A 15,387-nucleotide genomic window follows, 5' to 3' on the forward strand; every position below is an offset into this window, starting at 1 on the left:
TCTTATTTCATGGTAAAACTTAAAATTTTTTAACAAACTCTACGATTTGGAAACGAGTAGTGGCAACACTTCTTGAAATAAAGCAGATTAGTATCTCCAGCATGCGACACTGCTGCCACTCTGAAAACTGAGGGCGAAAATTAGCGTTTTCAGAATCTTTAATTAATATCTCTTATTTTAGCTATTTTTTCTTCGGAAAAAAGTGCACGTCGACCTTTTCCAGGACTCCGTAGAAACGTGGTGACGCTAGCTACAGTAGTGACACTGAGTCAATCGCCAACAAACAGACATTCTTCTTTATATATATATATTTGATAATCATTGTAACAGCTTATAAACAATACAGGCGAATCTAAGCAGTAAAAAAATTCCTTATACATTGCTAATTAATTTTGCGTGTAAGAAGCGAAATGTTCCCATAATTTCAGACTGTGTGGTCGAATTTTGGTCAAAGTTTCACCGACTGGGACTGGAAAACTGACCATATGCAAAAGTAAGAACCAATCAATAAGTCAGCAGATTATTGCGAGAATTCGATAGATCTCTCAAAATTGATTTAAGTTTACAAAAAGTATTGTTTTCAGCTCGAATGAAAAAGATGTAGTCACGGCTTTCTTTTGACATTTAACTGCAGTTACATGTAGATTTCGAACATCGTTCAGAGATAGTATAATGCACTGATAATGTAATGGCAGCAGTGTCGCACAGGTTAAAAACGTCTGCTGTCGTAAATCGCCATTCCCCATGCATATTTTGAAAGATATGCACCACTACACCAAAGTAGACAGACAGACAGACAGAAGGATGTACAGGAGGCACCAAAACATCGCCATGGGCAAAACTGGTATCGCCCCACTGCACTAACCATCTGTAGATGTGTACCCTGACCGGGCACGCTAACACCATGCTCGGGAATTAGTTTACATTGAAGCAAGCAGCATTCATAATGCACTGTTATACATTAATGGTACATAATTTGCATTGCATACAATATTGTCTCAGATATACTTTACAAGGGTACTTTGCAGTTGAATGGATAGATACAATAATTACAATGAATAATTACAATAAGTTATTTACAGATGTATATACATATTTCTTTTGTGTTTCGGTTTGGAGCTTTGTTGGTGGGGGGGGGAGTGTTTATGGTATGTGTTTCGTTGTTTGTTTAGTTTTTTGTTACAACACCAAAGTAACATGCAATTTTGTCTATGGGACTTGCGGACAATAGAGCAGCTGTTCAAAGGAGGTATTCGGTAATTGCCATCTGTAGCCTCTGTAGAGTCACTGAGTTTTTTGAAGTAGAAAACACGATAAATGAGCAATGCCCTCGTCGGGACTGGAACCTGGACCTCTCGGAAGCGCGCCAAGTGTGCTAACCGTTACACCCCGAAGGCATGCAGAAAGAAGGATAAAATTCTACCTTCCTTTTTCTCCCCAAAATAAATGCTTTATAGTTCTGGAATTTTCCACAGAAGCGCTCGTACAGCTCTTTTCAGTATCGCAGAACACAGTCAGTAGTTACACTTCAAAACAACTAAGAACGTTAAGCACAATGCATTGGAAATCGCATCTAAAAATGCGCAGCTTGCACGGAGATCTCAATACTCCTGTCAACTCTGAACTAAAAACCTGCGTGCAGAAGCTCTCTCCGGATAAATATACCGTACATTCCGGCGTATAACGCGCACCGGTGTAGAACGCACGCCTATAATTTCAAACTACATATTTTAATTTTTAAGTATATTCGCCGTAAAACTAGCACCCTTTTCTTTTAGAAGAAACCTGAAAGATACATGTATGATGCTCTAATGTTTTGAGGTCATTCATTCGAAGATTTTTCCCAGAATTTCGAACGATGGTATATTGAATTGATAAGAGATAACAGAAACAATATGTGTGGGAGGGGAATTGCTTAAGGGATTAAAAATGCTGCAGTGAGAGGGAATTGTTTTCTGTGCAGGTGTGCACAAGAATATTGTTCTAGGATTTCAAGAAAAGGGGAGCATAACTAAGGGTACGAATGCACTTCCGACACGAATGAATTCGCGCAATTAGGAGTCGGATGGTTTGTATGAATGAATGAAACGCAATAATGAATATGTTTCATATGAAGGAAATTATCCGAATAGAAGGAAATTTCCATAACGAAATTTTTTTAAGTTCATAAAGTGTGTCATTTCTTTTAAATAAACAGCATTTAGGTATATGTAGAAATCTAATTTCTGTATGCTCTTCTTTTCCCAATTTTTATGTCCGGTGTACAACGCGCAGCCTTAAATTTCGATCTAATTTTTTGTATTAAAAGTGCGCGTTATACCCGGAATATACGGTAGTTTTTCCCCGGCCGCCTAGATATCCCTAGTACCTTCTACTTCTGGAAATTAATGGAAGGCAAGTTATATGTAAGAGCCGGATTCGATTTCGATTACAGATAGGAATCAATTACAGATATTCAGTTACAGTACCAATTATATGTAATTATACAGGGACGGGAACAAAATATCGCCAAATTGTCGCCAATTATAATTACCTTTCGCGAATTCTCGCCAAATTTGATGACAAAAATGCCACGAAAATCATTGTCTGTTTGGCGATATTTCGCCAATTTAGCGAGATATCCGTTTACCTCAATCTTGCAGATGTAATCTTATTTTTCCGGTAAAGCTTCGCTTTCTCAAGCATTTCTTGTTACATTATACAAAAGATAGTACAATTTCACATATAATTTCACAAAAATTATTAACATATATACAAAATTCGTAACACTATACATAACATGTAGCTCGAAACTATTGGTGTACTGCTCCACGGTAATTTGTCAAGTATTTCGTTCGTAATGCATTTCGCAGATTCAAGATAGCCTTTCGATGGTATAGATTACGTTGCTTTGATCGCTTACTATCGCTTACGCGTGTGTAATGCTGTATAGCGTGATGAGCAGAGCAATAATGAGGTTAATCTAGCTCCAATAGTTTCAGTCTCTGAGTAGATAGTGATTACCTTAGGAATTAAGGTCAGGTAAGATCTAGCACATATCTATGAGATCATTGAGCTTCTGCAATATTATTAACAATCTAAGACACTGAATTAATGGCATTATTCTCGTTTTCCTGAGGTGCAATGCTTATTGGTTATCCGTAAATTCAGTGTTTCTGTCCGGAAGAAGACACAATTTATTTTTAAAGATACTTAGCTCTCATCACCCTCATTAGACTGTTAGGTTAGGAAGATCACTTTACAGTGCATGCGCAAATTGTATTTTAATACTACTTCGCAGTCTTTATTCGTAGTACTTTAAATGCTAATTTTCAGCAGGGTTATTCCATTTCAATCTTATTGTCCAAAATGTTTTACATGCTAAAGGCATTTTTGCTTACTCTACAAGATAACTAAATTTCTGCAATATGCAGGATATTTAGAATTGCATGTAATTCTCCACAGTTGCACAAGCAGAATTAAAGTGATGTTATACATGATTTGATTCGTCGGTAAAACTCTGCATGTTGAAGATCCTGAAGTCGATTGTATAAATAATATTCAGTAAATAATACAAAAGAGAAGAGAGAAAGTAAAAAAAATAAATAAAAAAAAAAACTTTTTTTAATCTGAAAGCTAATTTTACATTACGCCCAAAGGACCATTTCTTTAACTTTTGTGGATTACCTTTATTTGTTAAATATCATGCTCTTTGCACTTAAACCATAAAATTCAGTTCAATAGCAATAACGCAAAATAATTTTAAATGAGCATACCTTTAGAATTTTCAATACAAAATCTCTTGCGCTGGAGATAAACATGTTTTTTTTTAGTGTTGCCATTCCTCGCTTTGAAAGCTTTGAGTTTCTTAATCAAACATTCTTTAATGTCTGGCAGAATATGAAATAGATAATAAAACAAATTCCAAATTAGGGCTTCCAGATGCCCATATTCGTTGGAGGATTACGTTATTCAAAATTGGATGGCTCTAAGTACCGTTATTTTATCACAATGCGAGAAACATACATACATACATACATGCATTTATGTAGATTCTTCATTATTTAACTTCTTTAAATATAATACAGGGCTTTAATAATCGGTGGCTACAGTTTACAAAGTGAATCAACGCAAAATGCCAAAATGAAATTAATACCCCTTCTAGGCTAACATCCTTAGGGCTAATAATTAGATGTAATAGTATTTTAAAGACTTTTTTTTTTATTTCAAAATACGTTTCTTTGGACCTACGCTGGTTCTGGAACGGTGATCACTTTTACATTTACCTGCTTTCATTCTGAAATTGCTCTGATTTTCAAAATGAAACAAAAAAATCTGAAAACTTTCAGATTTTATATTACGCCAAAAGAGTCCCCCCTTTTTTTTTTAAGTTTTGTTTCTTGTCTTTATTTATTAAATATCATGTTCTTCACACTTAAAGCACATAAAACGCAGTTCAACAGTAATATCACAAAATATTTAAAAACAGCATATCTTTAGAATTTCCGATAGACAGTCTCGTGCGCTGATAAAAATATTGCTTCTTTCCGTATAATGTTGCCATTGCTCGCTTTGAAATCGCTGATTTTGTTAATCAAACATTCGTTAAAATTTTACAAAATATGAAATAGATAATAAAACAAATTTCAAATTCGGATTTCCAGATGCCCATGTTCGGGTGGAGAATTACGTTATACAAAATTTGATGGCTATAGGTACACTACGTTTTTTTCAAAATACGAGAAATTCAAAATACATTCATGCTTATTCGCCTATATTTAATTTCTTTTACAATAACAAGGCGATATTATTTAGTTTCAAAAATTTGAAAAGTGATTCAGCTTTTTACAGTGACTCAACACAAAATGCAGTTTCGATATTAATTGCTCTTCTGAGCTAACTCCCCTTTGGAGTTAAAAAAAATCATATATATTAATAAAGTGTTGAAAATATGTAACCGAAATGTGAGTGTTGTATGTATGTTTACCTTTTAGGAAAAAAAACTAAAAAATTACTCATTCTAGACATTTCAAATGAGAATATCTACTTAATTAAATTTCATCTCTTAAAACACTCTTATGGAATGTACTACGTTTTCATAGATATGAGAAGGGATAAAATTAGAAAGGTTTCAGATTTTAACTGTCTCCCAAAAGGGGGTTCGCTAAGGTTTTAATATGCTCTGGCTGAGCTCGCAGACTACAGTCTGCTGCTGCATTCGCTATTCTAACCGGATTCTTTTTTCTTTTTAGCATCATTTTCTTCCCACTTTAAGGCTATATACAATTCAACAACAAAATTAGAACAATTTTAAAAGTAAGAGAACAGCATATATATAGAACTAGTGGACTTTTCAAGCAAACAACCAATTCGTAAATATATCTTTTTGGGGGCCAAATTAGCATTTACAGAGTTTTTAATATCTCTCAACAATCCCCAGCAATCAATAATTAATATCTCGCGCAACCCGCAACAACCAATTTATAAGTACATTTTTGTTCCCAATCTAGCGTTTTCAGAGTTTTCAATTAATATCTCGACTGATTAAAATCGTACTAGGTACTCGAAACTCAATACCCCACCGTTCCGGAGGAGATAATGTTACAAACAAAGAGACAAAATACGCATAGATTTTAATAGTATAGGCTCCTCCGATGCAGCTTTATGCGTTGCCATACATTTTTCTTAATATTAATCTGTCTTTTCTTAGTTTCTCATATCGGTGTTCAATTTTCTTAATAAGATGGCTTTACCAAACATTTTTTGTCTTTTTATTATCAATGTTTTATGTCTTAATTTATTAATTAAGAACCATCTTCTTCACATTTCTGCTACATAAAATTCAGTTAAATAGCAAAATCGCAAAATATTTTAAAATAGCATATCTTTAGAATTTCCAGTATACAGTCTCTCCCACTGAAGATAATAATGTTTTAATCCTGCGATTTCAGCGAGAGCATAGCCTCTGGTCGCTTTCAAATCTTTGAGTTTGTAAAAAAAAATTAATTAAAGTTTTACAAAATAAAAAATAATCAATTCGAAATTCGGGATTCCCGGTTCTGTTGGAGAGCGATATATAAAATTTGATGCCGTAAATGCCTTTGATTTTCACGTTGCGAGAAACATACATATATTCGTGCAGATTCTTCATTATTTAATTTCTTTAAAAGTAATCCAGGGTGATAATATTTGGTGGTAACAATTTGAATGAGCGAATGAAGCTAACAGTGATCTTACCAGGATTCGAGTTGAGAATTTTTAAAATGTCATCTGCGTGTATTGACCATTTACATCGCAAAAACATGCATTAGAGATGCAATAGTTCCTTAACTTTACCATTATTGTTAGACCTAATGGAGAGAGCCACAAGACCCAATAGATCAAATCCATGTAACGACGGATTACCGTACATCACATTTTAGTTCGTAGCCACTGAAAAGACTCTGTTTTTCAGAGCCGAGGAACGTAAGAAATCAGTGCTATACACTGGTGTGCAAAACTTAAGGACGAAGTCGAAAAATTAGCATATCAGCTGAACGAAAAGGCAGAGCGGACAGAAAGACCAATCAGGAGATTAAGTAAGGTGATGTACGGTAGCACATGCGCAGATATGCAGGTAGACGTAATGGGGGAGTGTCTGAGTAGTATAAAGCATTTTGTCGGTGTAAGATCAGTATTTCTGGCAAAGAGATTGCACGCCGTATAGCAGTTAAAATCACACCGAGTTGCTGCCTCAGTGAGAAATGGCGAATAATCAATCTGTTAGACGACATCTGGATGCTTTTACCCGAGTTCGAATCATTGGGAAGTTGGAGGAAGGCCGTAGTGTGACAAGTGTAGCTGCAGAGTTCGGAATTGCTCACAGCATCGTTTCACGACTTTGGAGACAATTTCAAACTACAGGAACAGCTATCCGGGAGTTTAGTAGTGGTCGTTCACGAGGAACCACACCCGCAGATGACCGGTATATTGCCTTACAGGCCAGAAGAAACAGGCGGCAGACAGCGGGAGAAATCGCTAGACACACGACACAGGCGACTGGACGACCGATATCGCGTTTTACCGTGCCCAGAAGCCTGCACGGTGGTGGTCTGTTTGCACGACGCCCTGTACGGTGTGTACCTCTAACGCCTGCCCATCGGAGAAGGCGTTCTCTGTGGTGCCGGGAACACCGGAATTGTAGAAACAATGAATGGGGACGAGTACTCTTTACAGATGAGAGCAGATTCAGTCTGAGTAGCGATTCTCATCGCATATGCATCTGGAGAGAGCGGGGAAGCCGCAATCATCCCTCGAACATCATTGAAAGGGACAGGTATGGAGGTGGCAGTGTTCTCGTTTGGGGAGGCATCATGCTTGGTAGTCGTACAGACCTTCACATCTTCGACGCAGGTTCAGTCAACGGGACCCGTTATTGTAACGAGATTCACGTTCCATATGTGCGTCTTTTTAGAGGCGCTATGGGTCCGCAGTTCCTTTTCATGGACGACAATGCACCATGTCATCGCACAGTAGCTGCCGAACAGCTCTTAGAGAGTGAGGATATTCAACGTATGGATTGGCCGGCACAATCTCCGGATCTCATTCCCATCGAGCATGTATGGGATTTTCCAGGCAGATGCTTGGCAGCTCGTACCTTACCACCAGTAATGATTCCGGAGCTTCGATTGGCGCTGCAAGACGAATGGGCAGCAATGCCTCAACAACTCATTGACACCCTCATTCTCAGCATGGGTAGATGCTGTGAAACCTGCCTAGCAGTCAGAGGAGATCATATCCCCTATTAAAGACCGGATGTTTCTTGCTGGACATCCATCACAGGGATGTTTTGGCCTTCAGTCTCATTGCGCTCCATGCTACTTTTTCAATAAAGCTTCTTTTTATCCCTCTGATTTCTCTTTTAGTAAGTGTTGCTTACATTACTCATGTCCTTACTTATTGGGTATCTTACGGTATTAAATGTGTTGATTTGGAAAGCTTTTGTGCAAAGTTATATTGAAAAAAACCGTCTCGTCCTTAATTTTTGCACACCAGTGTAATTCGAAATGACGAGTCTTCGAGCTGCTGACTGGATCTGCCAACCACGTACGCATCAAGCAAATATTCGAATGCTGTAATTCCTTATACAGAAATTCTGGTCACTTGGTTACATAATTTTAAGAACTACAAAACTGAAGCATTCTCTAGCCTGTGTGCTTTAAATACCTAATCACCTGTCCCCGATCGTTCCGTCCGTTTCGTTCCCTCCTCGTCCATAAATATTCAAAGAAGTGTGAAGATTTTAAATGACATCCTTTCTACCTCCTAGCAAAGAAGCTTCCATTAGCCTTTTAGGACAAGCTATCTGCAACAAACTGATCCAATGCGTTTGGAGAAACTGCACCTGCTGCTGCATAGTTTAGGGGCAGAGAAGAAAACAACATCGCAATCTCAGCCGTACCGGCGGTTGTGATTGTTTGAATGAAAGGTCTTGAAGTGAGTTTTGGCCTTCTCAAAGGGTTATAATTCCTCTTTTTATAAAGATTTAAGACTCACTACAATTTATTCTTTAAAATACCTTTATTTTCTCGACAAATACAAAGACAAACTAGGGCATGCACCATTTTTGTGAAACATCATATTACGGGAGAGCCAGTACAGTCGTAAGTGTGGCGTGTGACCTGTAAAAGTAATAGACCTGTGGCAAGGATTCCTTGGTCTCAGTGTTCGTCTCTTCTTTGTCTGTGCTGGAGTGTCTCTTTACGTCAATATGTGAGTTAAGAATTGACATAACGTCACCGAAATTGTTACGTAACATATTTTGCTAGTCTAGCTATATACCAGTACTAACTTCTTCAAATCGATAGTCAAGAATATTATTCATAAGTTTTTACATATTTTTAAATCGTATTTCGAATTGACATTTTTATGACTTTTTTGCATTTTCTCCAGTTTTTAATTTTGATGCGATAAACATAACAGATCAAAAGTTCATTTCTGTTTTGCTTAGATATTAAATTACATGTTTGATGCGAGCAAGAAATTATAGCAAGACTGCTGCAAATTAGATTGGTATTTATTTATTATTACTTTTATTCAGTTTAACGTAATTTGAATATATTCAAATTTCGAAAACGAATTGTTGAAAAATATGATTAGAGTAAATGCTACCTATCATGAAACTAAAATTTCAATATGCTCCTCGTCCAAATTTACTTACATCGTTTTCTTATAAAGAATTTTTTGTTGTATTTATGTAAAAAATTTTCGTCTTAATATATTTGTGTCGGGGCGTGCGTTTGTGCGTATAACTATTTCTTTGCGTGTGTGCAATGTAGATGTACTCAGAATTATCTACACTTCAGGACGTTTTAACTTGTGCAATTAAAATCGTGTTTCTTCATCCATAATGAATTCATTTCGGTATTTTCTCCCTCCTTTCTTCATGCCTTCGTGGTGCAACGGTAGCACGCTCGGCGCGCATTCGAGAGGTCCAGGTTCGAGTCCCGGCGAGGACATTGCTCAATTTTTCTGTCTCCTGCTTCAAAAAATCCTAATGAATCTGCAATATTTTTAGAAAACTTTTGTAAAGCTCGACTATAAATTATATCAGCTGAACTGTAAAATTTATTAGCGTTTTTCAAACTTGAGATTATTCATGAGAAATGTGACATACTTAATTTTGTTCACTCCAATTTTGCAGTAACATTCTGTCAATTTTTTGAGCGAAATATTTATTATATATAAATGCAAATATCCAAAATTATCGTGATATTAATTCGTTGTATGAACGAATTGTCAAGCTTCCAGCACGCGCGCTTGGCAATTTCACATGAGCCCGCGCGCGTCGTATTTTTTACGACTTCCGTAACTTTACCGTTTTGGGCAGGAAAAACGACAGAAATTGATAACAAATTTGTTAAGAAATAAAATATTAGCCTCATTATTGCAAAATACAAATAATATCACATTCAAATATAAGTAAATTATTTTTTAATTCTTATGCTAGTGAGATGGAAATGCAATGATGTATTTCATTATAGAAAATTTTAAATTTATTATTTAATAATTACATTTTAAAATCGAAGCTAATTTTAATATTCATCAAAGGCAAGTATAGACAAGTAAAAAAGGAAAACACACTCACCCTGGTAGGAAAAAAAGTGAGTTTAGCATTACTTACTTCTGTAAGGAAATTTACTTCTTACTGGTTACAAAAACGCAGTTTAAACTAACTTTAAAATTTTCATTTATTTCTAAAAAATAGAAATAAAAGAAAATAAGGAATGGAAATTGCTATCCTTCTCCCATCCAAAGGTTTCCTTGTCTTTCTTTTCTTCATCAGAAAATTCTTGAAGAATGCGAGCAAAATCAGCTGGTTGCCCATAGTTTTTTTGCCATGAAACCTGATATAAAATTTAGAGCCAAATGTATACAAATTAAAATAATACACGGCAATTAATAATACAAAATTACAAAATATTTGAGAAAAGAAATATTTTCCGAATCTTCACTCACAACCAAGCGCGTGTCGTAACTTTTACGAAAAAGCTGCCACATAGTACAAAAGCCCAGTAAAAAAAACGAAAAGTCAAATGACTTCCTGGTTGGCGCATTCCATGATGTGGGGAAGAGCAGAAAGGATGAATAGAAATGACCTTCAGACGTCTCAGCTTCGAAATGCCAAAAATGTGCATTAAAAACAGAATTTGTCGTAAATTTTGCGCATACGCGCGTGCTGGAAGGTTAATTTAAGATAACATGTCTCCAAAAAAAATTACTTTTTGACTAAAATTAATAAATTGCTTTTAACTTAGAAATGATTTTAACATATGAGGAAAGTAAACGAATTTTAAAAATTTGAGATGATCAGTAAATACATATAACAGGAACTATTTACATTGTGAAATTAAATTTCAATAAATGGTTGTATAAGAAATTTATACACATAAAATTCTGTATTATTGGATGTTTTGATAAAAGTTGTTATTTATATTGTGTTCGTTAAATCTGCCCTACACAGTGGCGGTTGTTAAATTAGAGATCACCGCGCTGTCTAACACCTGGTGCTTTTATGCTGCTAAGTACTGTTTAACAGTTATTCAATGTAAATTATACAACCACGGTGTCTAGTACGTGTACGTAAGTCTAGTACGTAACTATATAAAACTTTAAAGTAACTATATAAAATTTCGTAATCTTTATAGTGCTAACGAAGAAATTAAAGGATCTGAGATTTTAAAATCGGCAAAAAGTGTTATTTGGCGCCACATAACTGGAACTGTTATCAGGCTGATACGAAGGCTGACCTTAGCTTAAAATAATAGATTTGTATGCTGAAATGTTATGTTCGCACGTGTTGTAACCTAACTGAGGCGGAATGACCTCTATAAAGCCCGAAAGGTTCTGAACTGGATGTAATTGAGGCCAAAGACAATTTGCTAATATTTGTAAAGGCTGCATAGGAATTATTGCAAACGAAGAATTGCAGTCTGCAGTACTTAAACAACGGAGCGTGCATCCGAATCAAAGTTCTTGAGCAACTTGAATGAAAATAAGTATTAGCATTACTTTGAAATGAACTAAATTATTACTCGTGTATAAAAATAAATGTAATTTTGAAAGCCTTCAAATTTATATATCAAAGAGAAAATGAGGTATTTTTATTAATCGCGTAATTTTAAATAATTATGGTGTAACCCACGGGCCTGCAAGGCCGTATATGTACGGTCTTGTATGCACCACATAAGAACGGTAAGAACGTATATATACGTGTATCTTAAAATATGTCTAAAAAATAAGGGAATATATTAAAATTATATAAATTCAGGTATAAGTATCAGGAGTATTTTGACATTAAAATCGAGAAGATAGTTCATTCTGATGGTAGTTTTGGGAAAGTTCTTTCTTAGAATAACCCATGCCGGTGAGGGATAAAAACGATGGGCAAGTTTTGGATTAATCCATAACATCTGTTTTCCTTGACAGATGTATTGAATTTCTTTTACGTAACTGAAATATAGTGTATTTTTAAGTTGCTGGTGCGAAAAAACTCAAAAGTCTTTCGTTTTGCAATTGAGTTGTACTTATTTTCTGATCCCATCTATCCTACTTCCTCCGGCTTTTCAGCAATTCCCAGAATCTAATCACTTTTTCTTGCTGTCCATCTGTCGCCATTTGTGTTATCCATTAGCTTTCTTCCAATATCCAATTAAATTTCTCTATTCTTGTGAATTTTTTCCCTCTCCACAGCGCTTTATTTTGACAGGAAGCTCTTTTTTTTCCTTTGTGTCGAATTCACCGTGTAGAATTTATTCCTTATCGACCTAAAACAGGCTTTCCTTAAGAGGTTATTTTTCGAGTTTCTTTTTTTTACTCCCTTCTCTATTTTTGATTTTTTTAAGAATTTAAACAATGCACTTTTAAGGTACATGATTTCATTTTGGACTTCTACGACACTTTTATTGAGTAAATGAAATTATTCTTGCCGGAATCTTTCATTTCTTTCTGTAATTAATTCACTTAGTTACTGAAATAGCATAACTGCAAAGACGTTTCAATGCTCAGACGTCATACGTTTGATAAATCTTGTGTGGAATAGATATAATTTTTAATTCAACGTATATTTATTTATCAGCTGTATACCTACTCCGAAATTTAGACATATAAAAACTGAAATCGATCCCTCATTGAATACATGAAGATTATACATGAAGACTTATGTAAAATTGCGTTACTTGTATTTTAATTAGTTTTGGAAACTGGTGGCGAATCAGAGAAAGTTATTTTTATATTATTATCCAAGCCAAATCAAGAAAATGAGAAAAATAACGAGCTTCACTATGAACTGACTTATAAGTGGTCTCATCTGTCACCAAGTTTTTACCTTCCAAATCAGCATTTAGTTTCCAGAAAATGTACGCCCTTTTATCTCTTTTTCCCCAAAATTTCAGCAAATGCTCCTGGCGACTAGGAATTTACAGTTCTCCTGCAACCTGTCACTTGGTATATAAAACTTGTATGACAACCTGAAACTTTACGTTAGAAAACAGAAGTTTAACTCTCCAATAAATATATATTTTCCGGATGCTTTGTCGGTTTCCAGTTTCGATTACCTTTCTAAACATCAGTTGAGAGATTACTTTCAATTGAATTTATTGTCTCTATGAAATGTTCCATCTTATTTTCTACAGATATTCACTTGTTTTCCAGATTGATTTGAACTAGGTTCCACGCATATGGGAATTTTTAATACAGTCACTGCATTAAAAGCCACTTATAATTTCAGTTATTCTTACATATTGACGCTGGCAGTCGCCGAAAACACCTTTAAGGAATTTCTTAAACCTAGAATACCTTAATAACCATAAACCTAGAAAAAAGTAGCTTAGAGTAACCATAAACCTAGAATACCGAACTTCTATAGAAGTAATATAAATGCACTGATATATATATATATATATATATATCAGTGCATTTATAGGAAAAGGGTGCATGTTGTTTGTTACATGCATTCGCGTTTGTAACGGATTCACTGCACACAGAATCTATGGCAGCTTGATTAAAAATTATTTTACCAAATGAAACACTTTACAGTTCTAGAACTCTCAACAAAAATACTCGTACAGCTCTTCTCAGTATCATAAAGCACAATCAATAGTCACTCTTCAAACCACTAACAGCGTTAAACACAACGCAATGAAAAGCGCATCTAAAGTTCTCACGGAGATCTCTCTGTACTGCGAAGTCAACCCTGAACTAAACAATTGAGAACTGATGCTTTCTCTGGGATTACATACCCACCGAGAAATCTTTAGTACCTTCCATTTCTCGAAATTACTGGAAATCATATGCAGTTAATGTTACATATAAGGCCGAATAGGTTACAGTAACGTATAGGGTTCAATTGCAGTACCAGTTACAGTTATACAGGGACAAAACCAAAATGTTGCTAAATGGTCGGTCACTAGTTTGGCGACTTTTGGCGAGTTCTCGTCAAATTTAGCAACAAATTTTAATCATCAAAACCACCGCCAGCTTGGCCGCATCTCGCCAATTTAGCGAGATAGCCATTTACCCCAATGTTAAACAGACTTGCGCCTGTAATCTTATTTTCCCACAGGGTTTCGCTCTCTTCAGGCTTTTCATGTTACATTTTACAAAATATTTTACGTATTTTGACTAATGAAAATTTGCTTTAACAAAGTTGCTGCTGTTTGAAGTTTTGAGGTCAAATACGACATTTCATGTCCAACAACCTGTGTATATGTACAGCATAAATATTGAAGAAAAAAAGCACATTCATTTAAAATACTACCTCTTCAAAGAACAAGGAGGCGTCCTTATTGACGATAATCGTTGGCTAGGATATGTTCAGTAAGAAAGATTACGGCAGCTTCTAAATAGAAAGGAAAACATAAGATTAATTTATAAATTATATTTTAATTAACACATTATATCTTATGTTGAATCTTTCCTGCACTTCTACGTTTTCCATTAGTTTCGCCAGATACATAAATTAGATAAGGACTGATAACGAGCTATAATGTAAGTTTAGAGAGAGAATATTATTAACTCAACTGCTGTAATCCTCAACATTCAAAGCTGTTAATGTAGTATTAAATCGCAGGGAGTGGTATAATAGTCCTAAATAACACTTTAGTAACAGAATCAAATAACGTTTACTTCTATTGATATTTTACATTTTTTTACGTACTGTTTGAATGTTTATTTCTATTGATACATATGTTATTATTTTTCTACTGACATTCCATCCAAAATACAAATAAATTCTGTAGTTGCTTTTATTCTTGTAGTATTAAATTTGTGCTCTTGAATTCTAAGGCCAGACAGGAAAGTCTGCAGACTAGGAATATTAAACAGGTGTCTAAGTTAAGTAAAGTTAGGCTTGTCTTTATGTTCCCTTCTTTCCGCATGCCTTCTTGGTGTAATTGGAAGCATATTCGACGCGTATTCGAGAGGTCCAGGCTTTGAATCCCGGCAAGGGCACTGCATATCTGTCTTGTCTCCAGCTTTGAAGAAAAAAACTTAAGACTTCCTAAGCGGCGCCCGAACTAGAAAAGGTGGTGGTCCATAATTCGTCACCACCAGGAATTGAGTCCCCTAATTTCAGTCGTCCTTAAAAGGGGAGTATTTAATATATTTTCTACCTCTTCTGCATGCATTCGTGGTCTAATTGGAAGCATACTCGTCGAGTATTCGAGAGGTCCAGGGTTAGAGTCCAGACAAGGTTACTGCATATTTTTCACGTCTCCTGCTACAAAAAAATATTCCAATGATTCTACAACTTTATAGTTAATTCTCAAAGATGAATATATATTGAAAAGAAAAAACTGGTAGTTTAGGGTCCACCAAATTAAATCTAGTATTAAATATTAAAAATATAAATCGTTTAATCTCTATTAAATC

General features: G+C 35.2%; 1 protein-coding gene and 1 non-coding gene across 4 annotated transcripts in view; both read left to right on the forward strand.

Annotated features, from left to right (window-relative positions):
- The window catches only part of LOC118181251 (cell adhesion molecule Dscam1-like), a 1,046,077-nt gene that overhangs the window by 977,121 nt on the left and 53,569 nt on the right, over positions 1-15,387 (forward strand). The window lies entirely within an intron of this gene.
- On the forward strand, positions 9,406-9,476 carry TRNAA-CGC (transfer RNA alanine (anticodon CGC)). Its single transcript has one exon. It is a non-coding gene; the product is annotated as a tRNA-Ala (tRNA).

This window comes from Stegodyphus dumicola, chromosome 9 (assembly GCF_044657685.1).
Source record: "Stegodyphus dumicola isolate Sdum_Otavi_A_Nest chromosome 9, ASM4465768v1".
Taxonomy (NCBI): Eukaryota; Metazoa; Arthropoda; class Arachnida; order Araneae; family Eresidae; genus Stegodyphus; species Stegodyphus dumicola.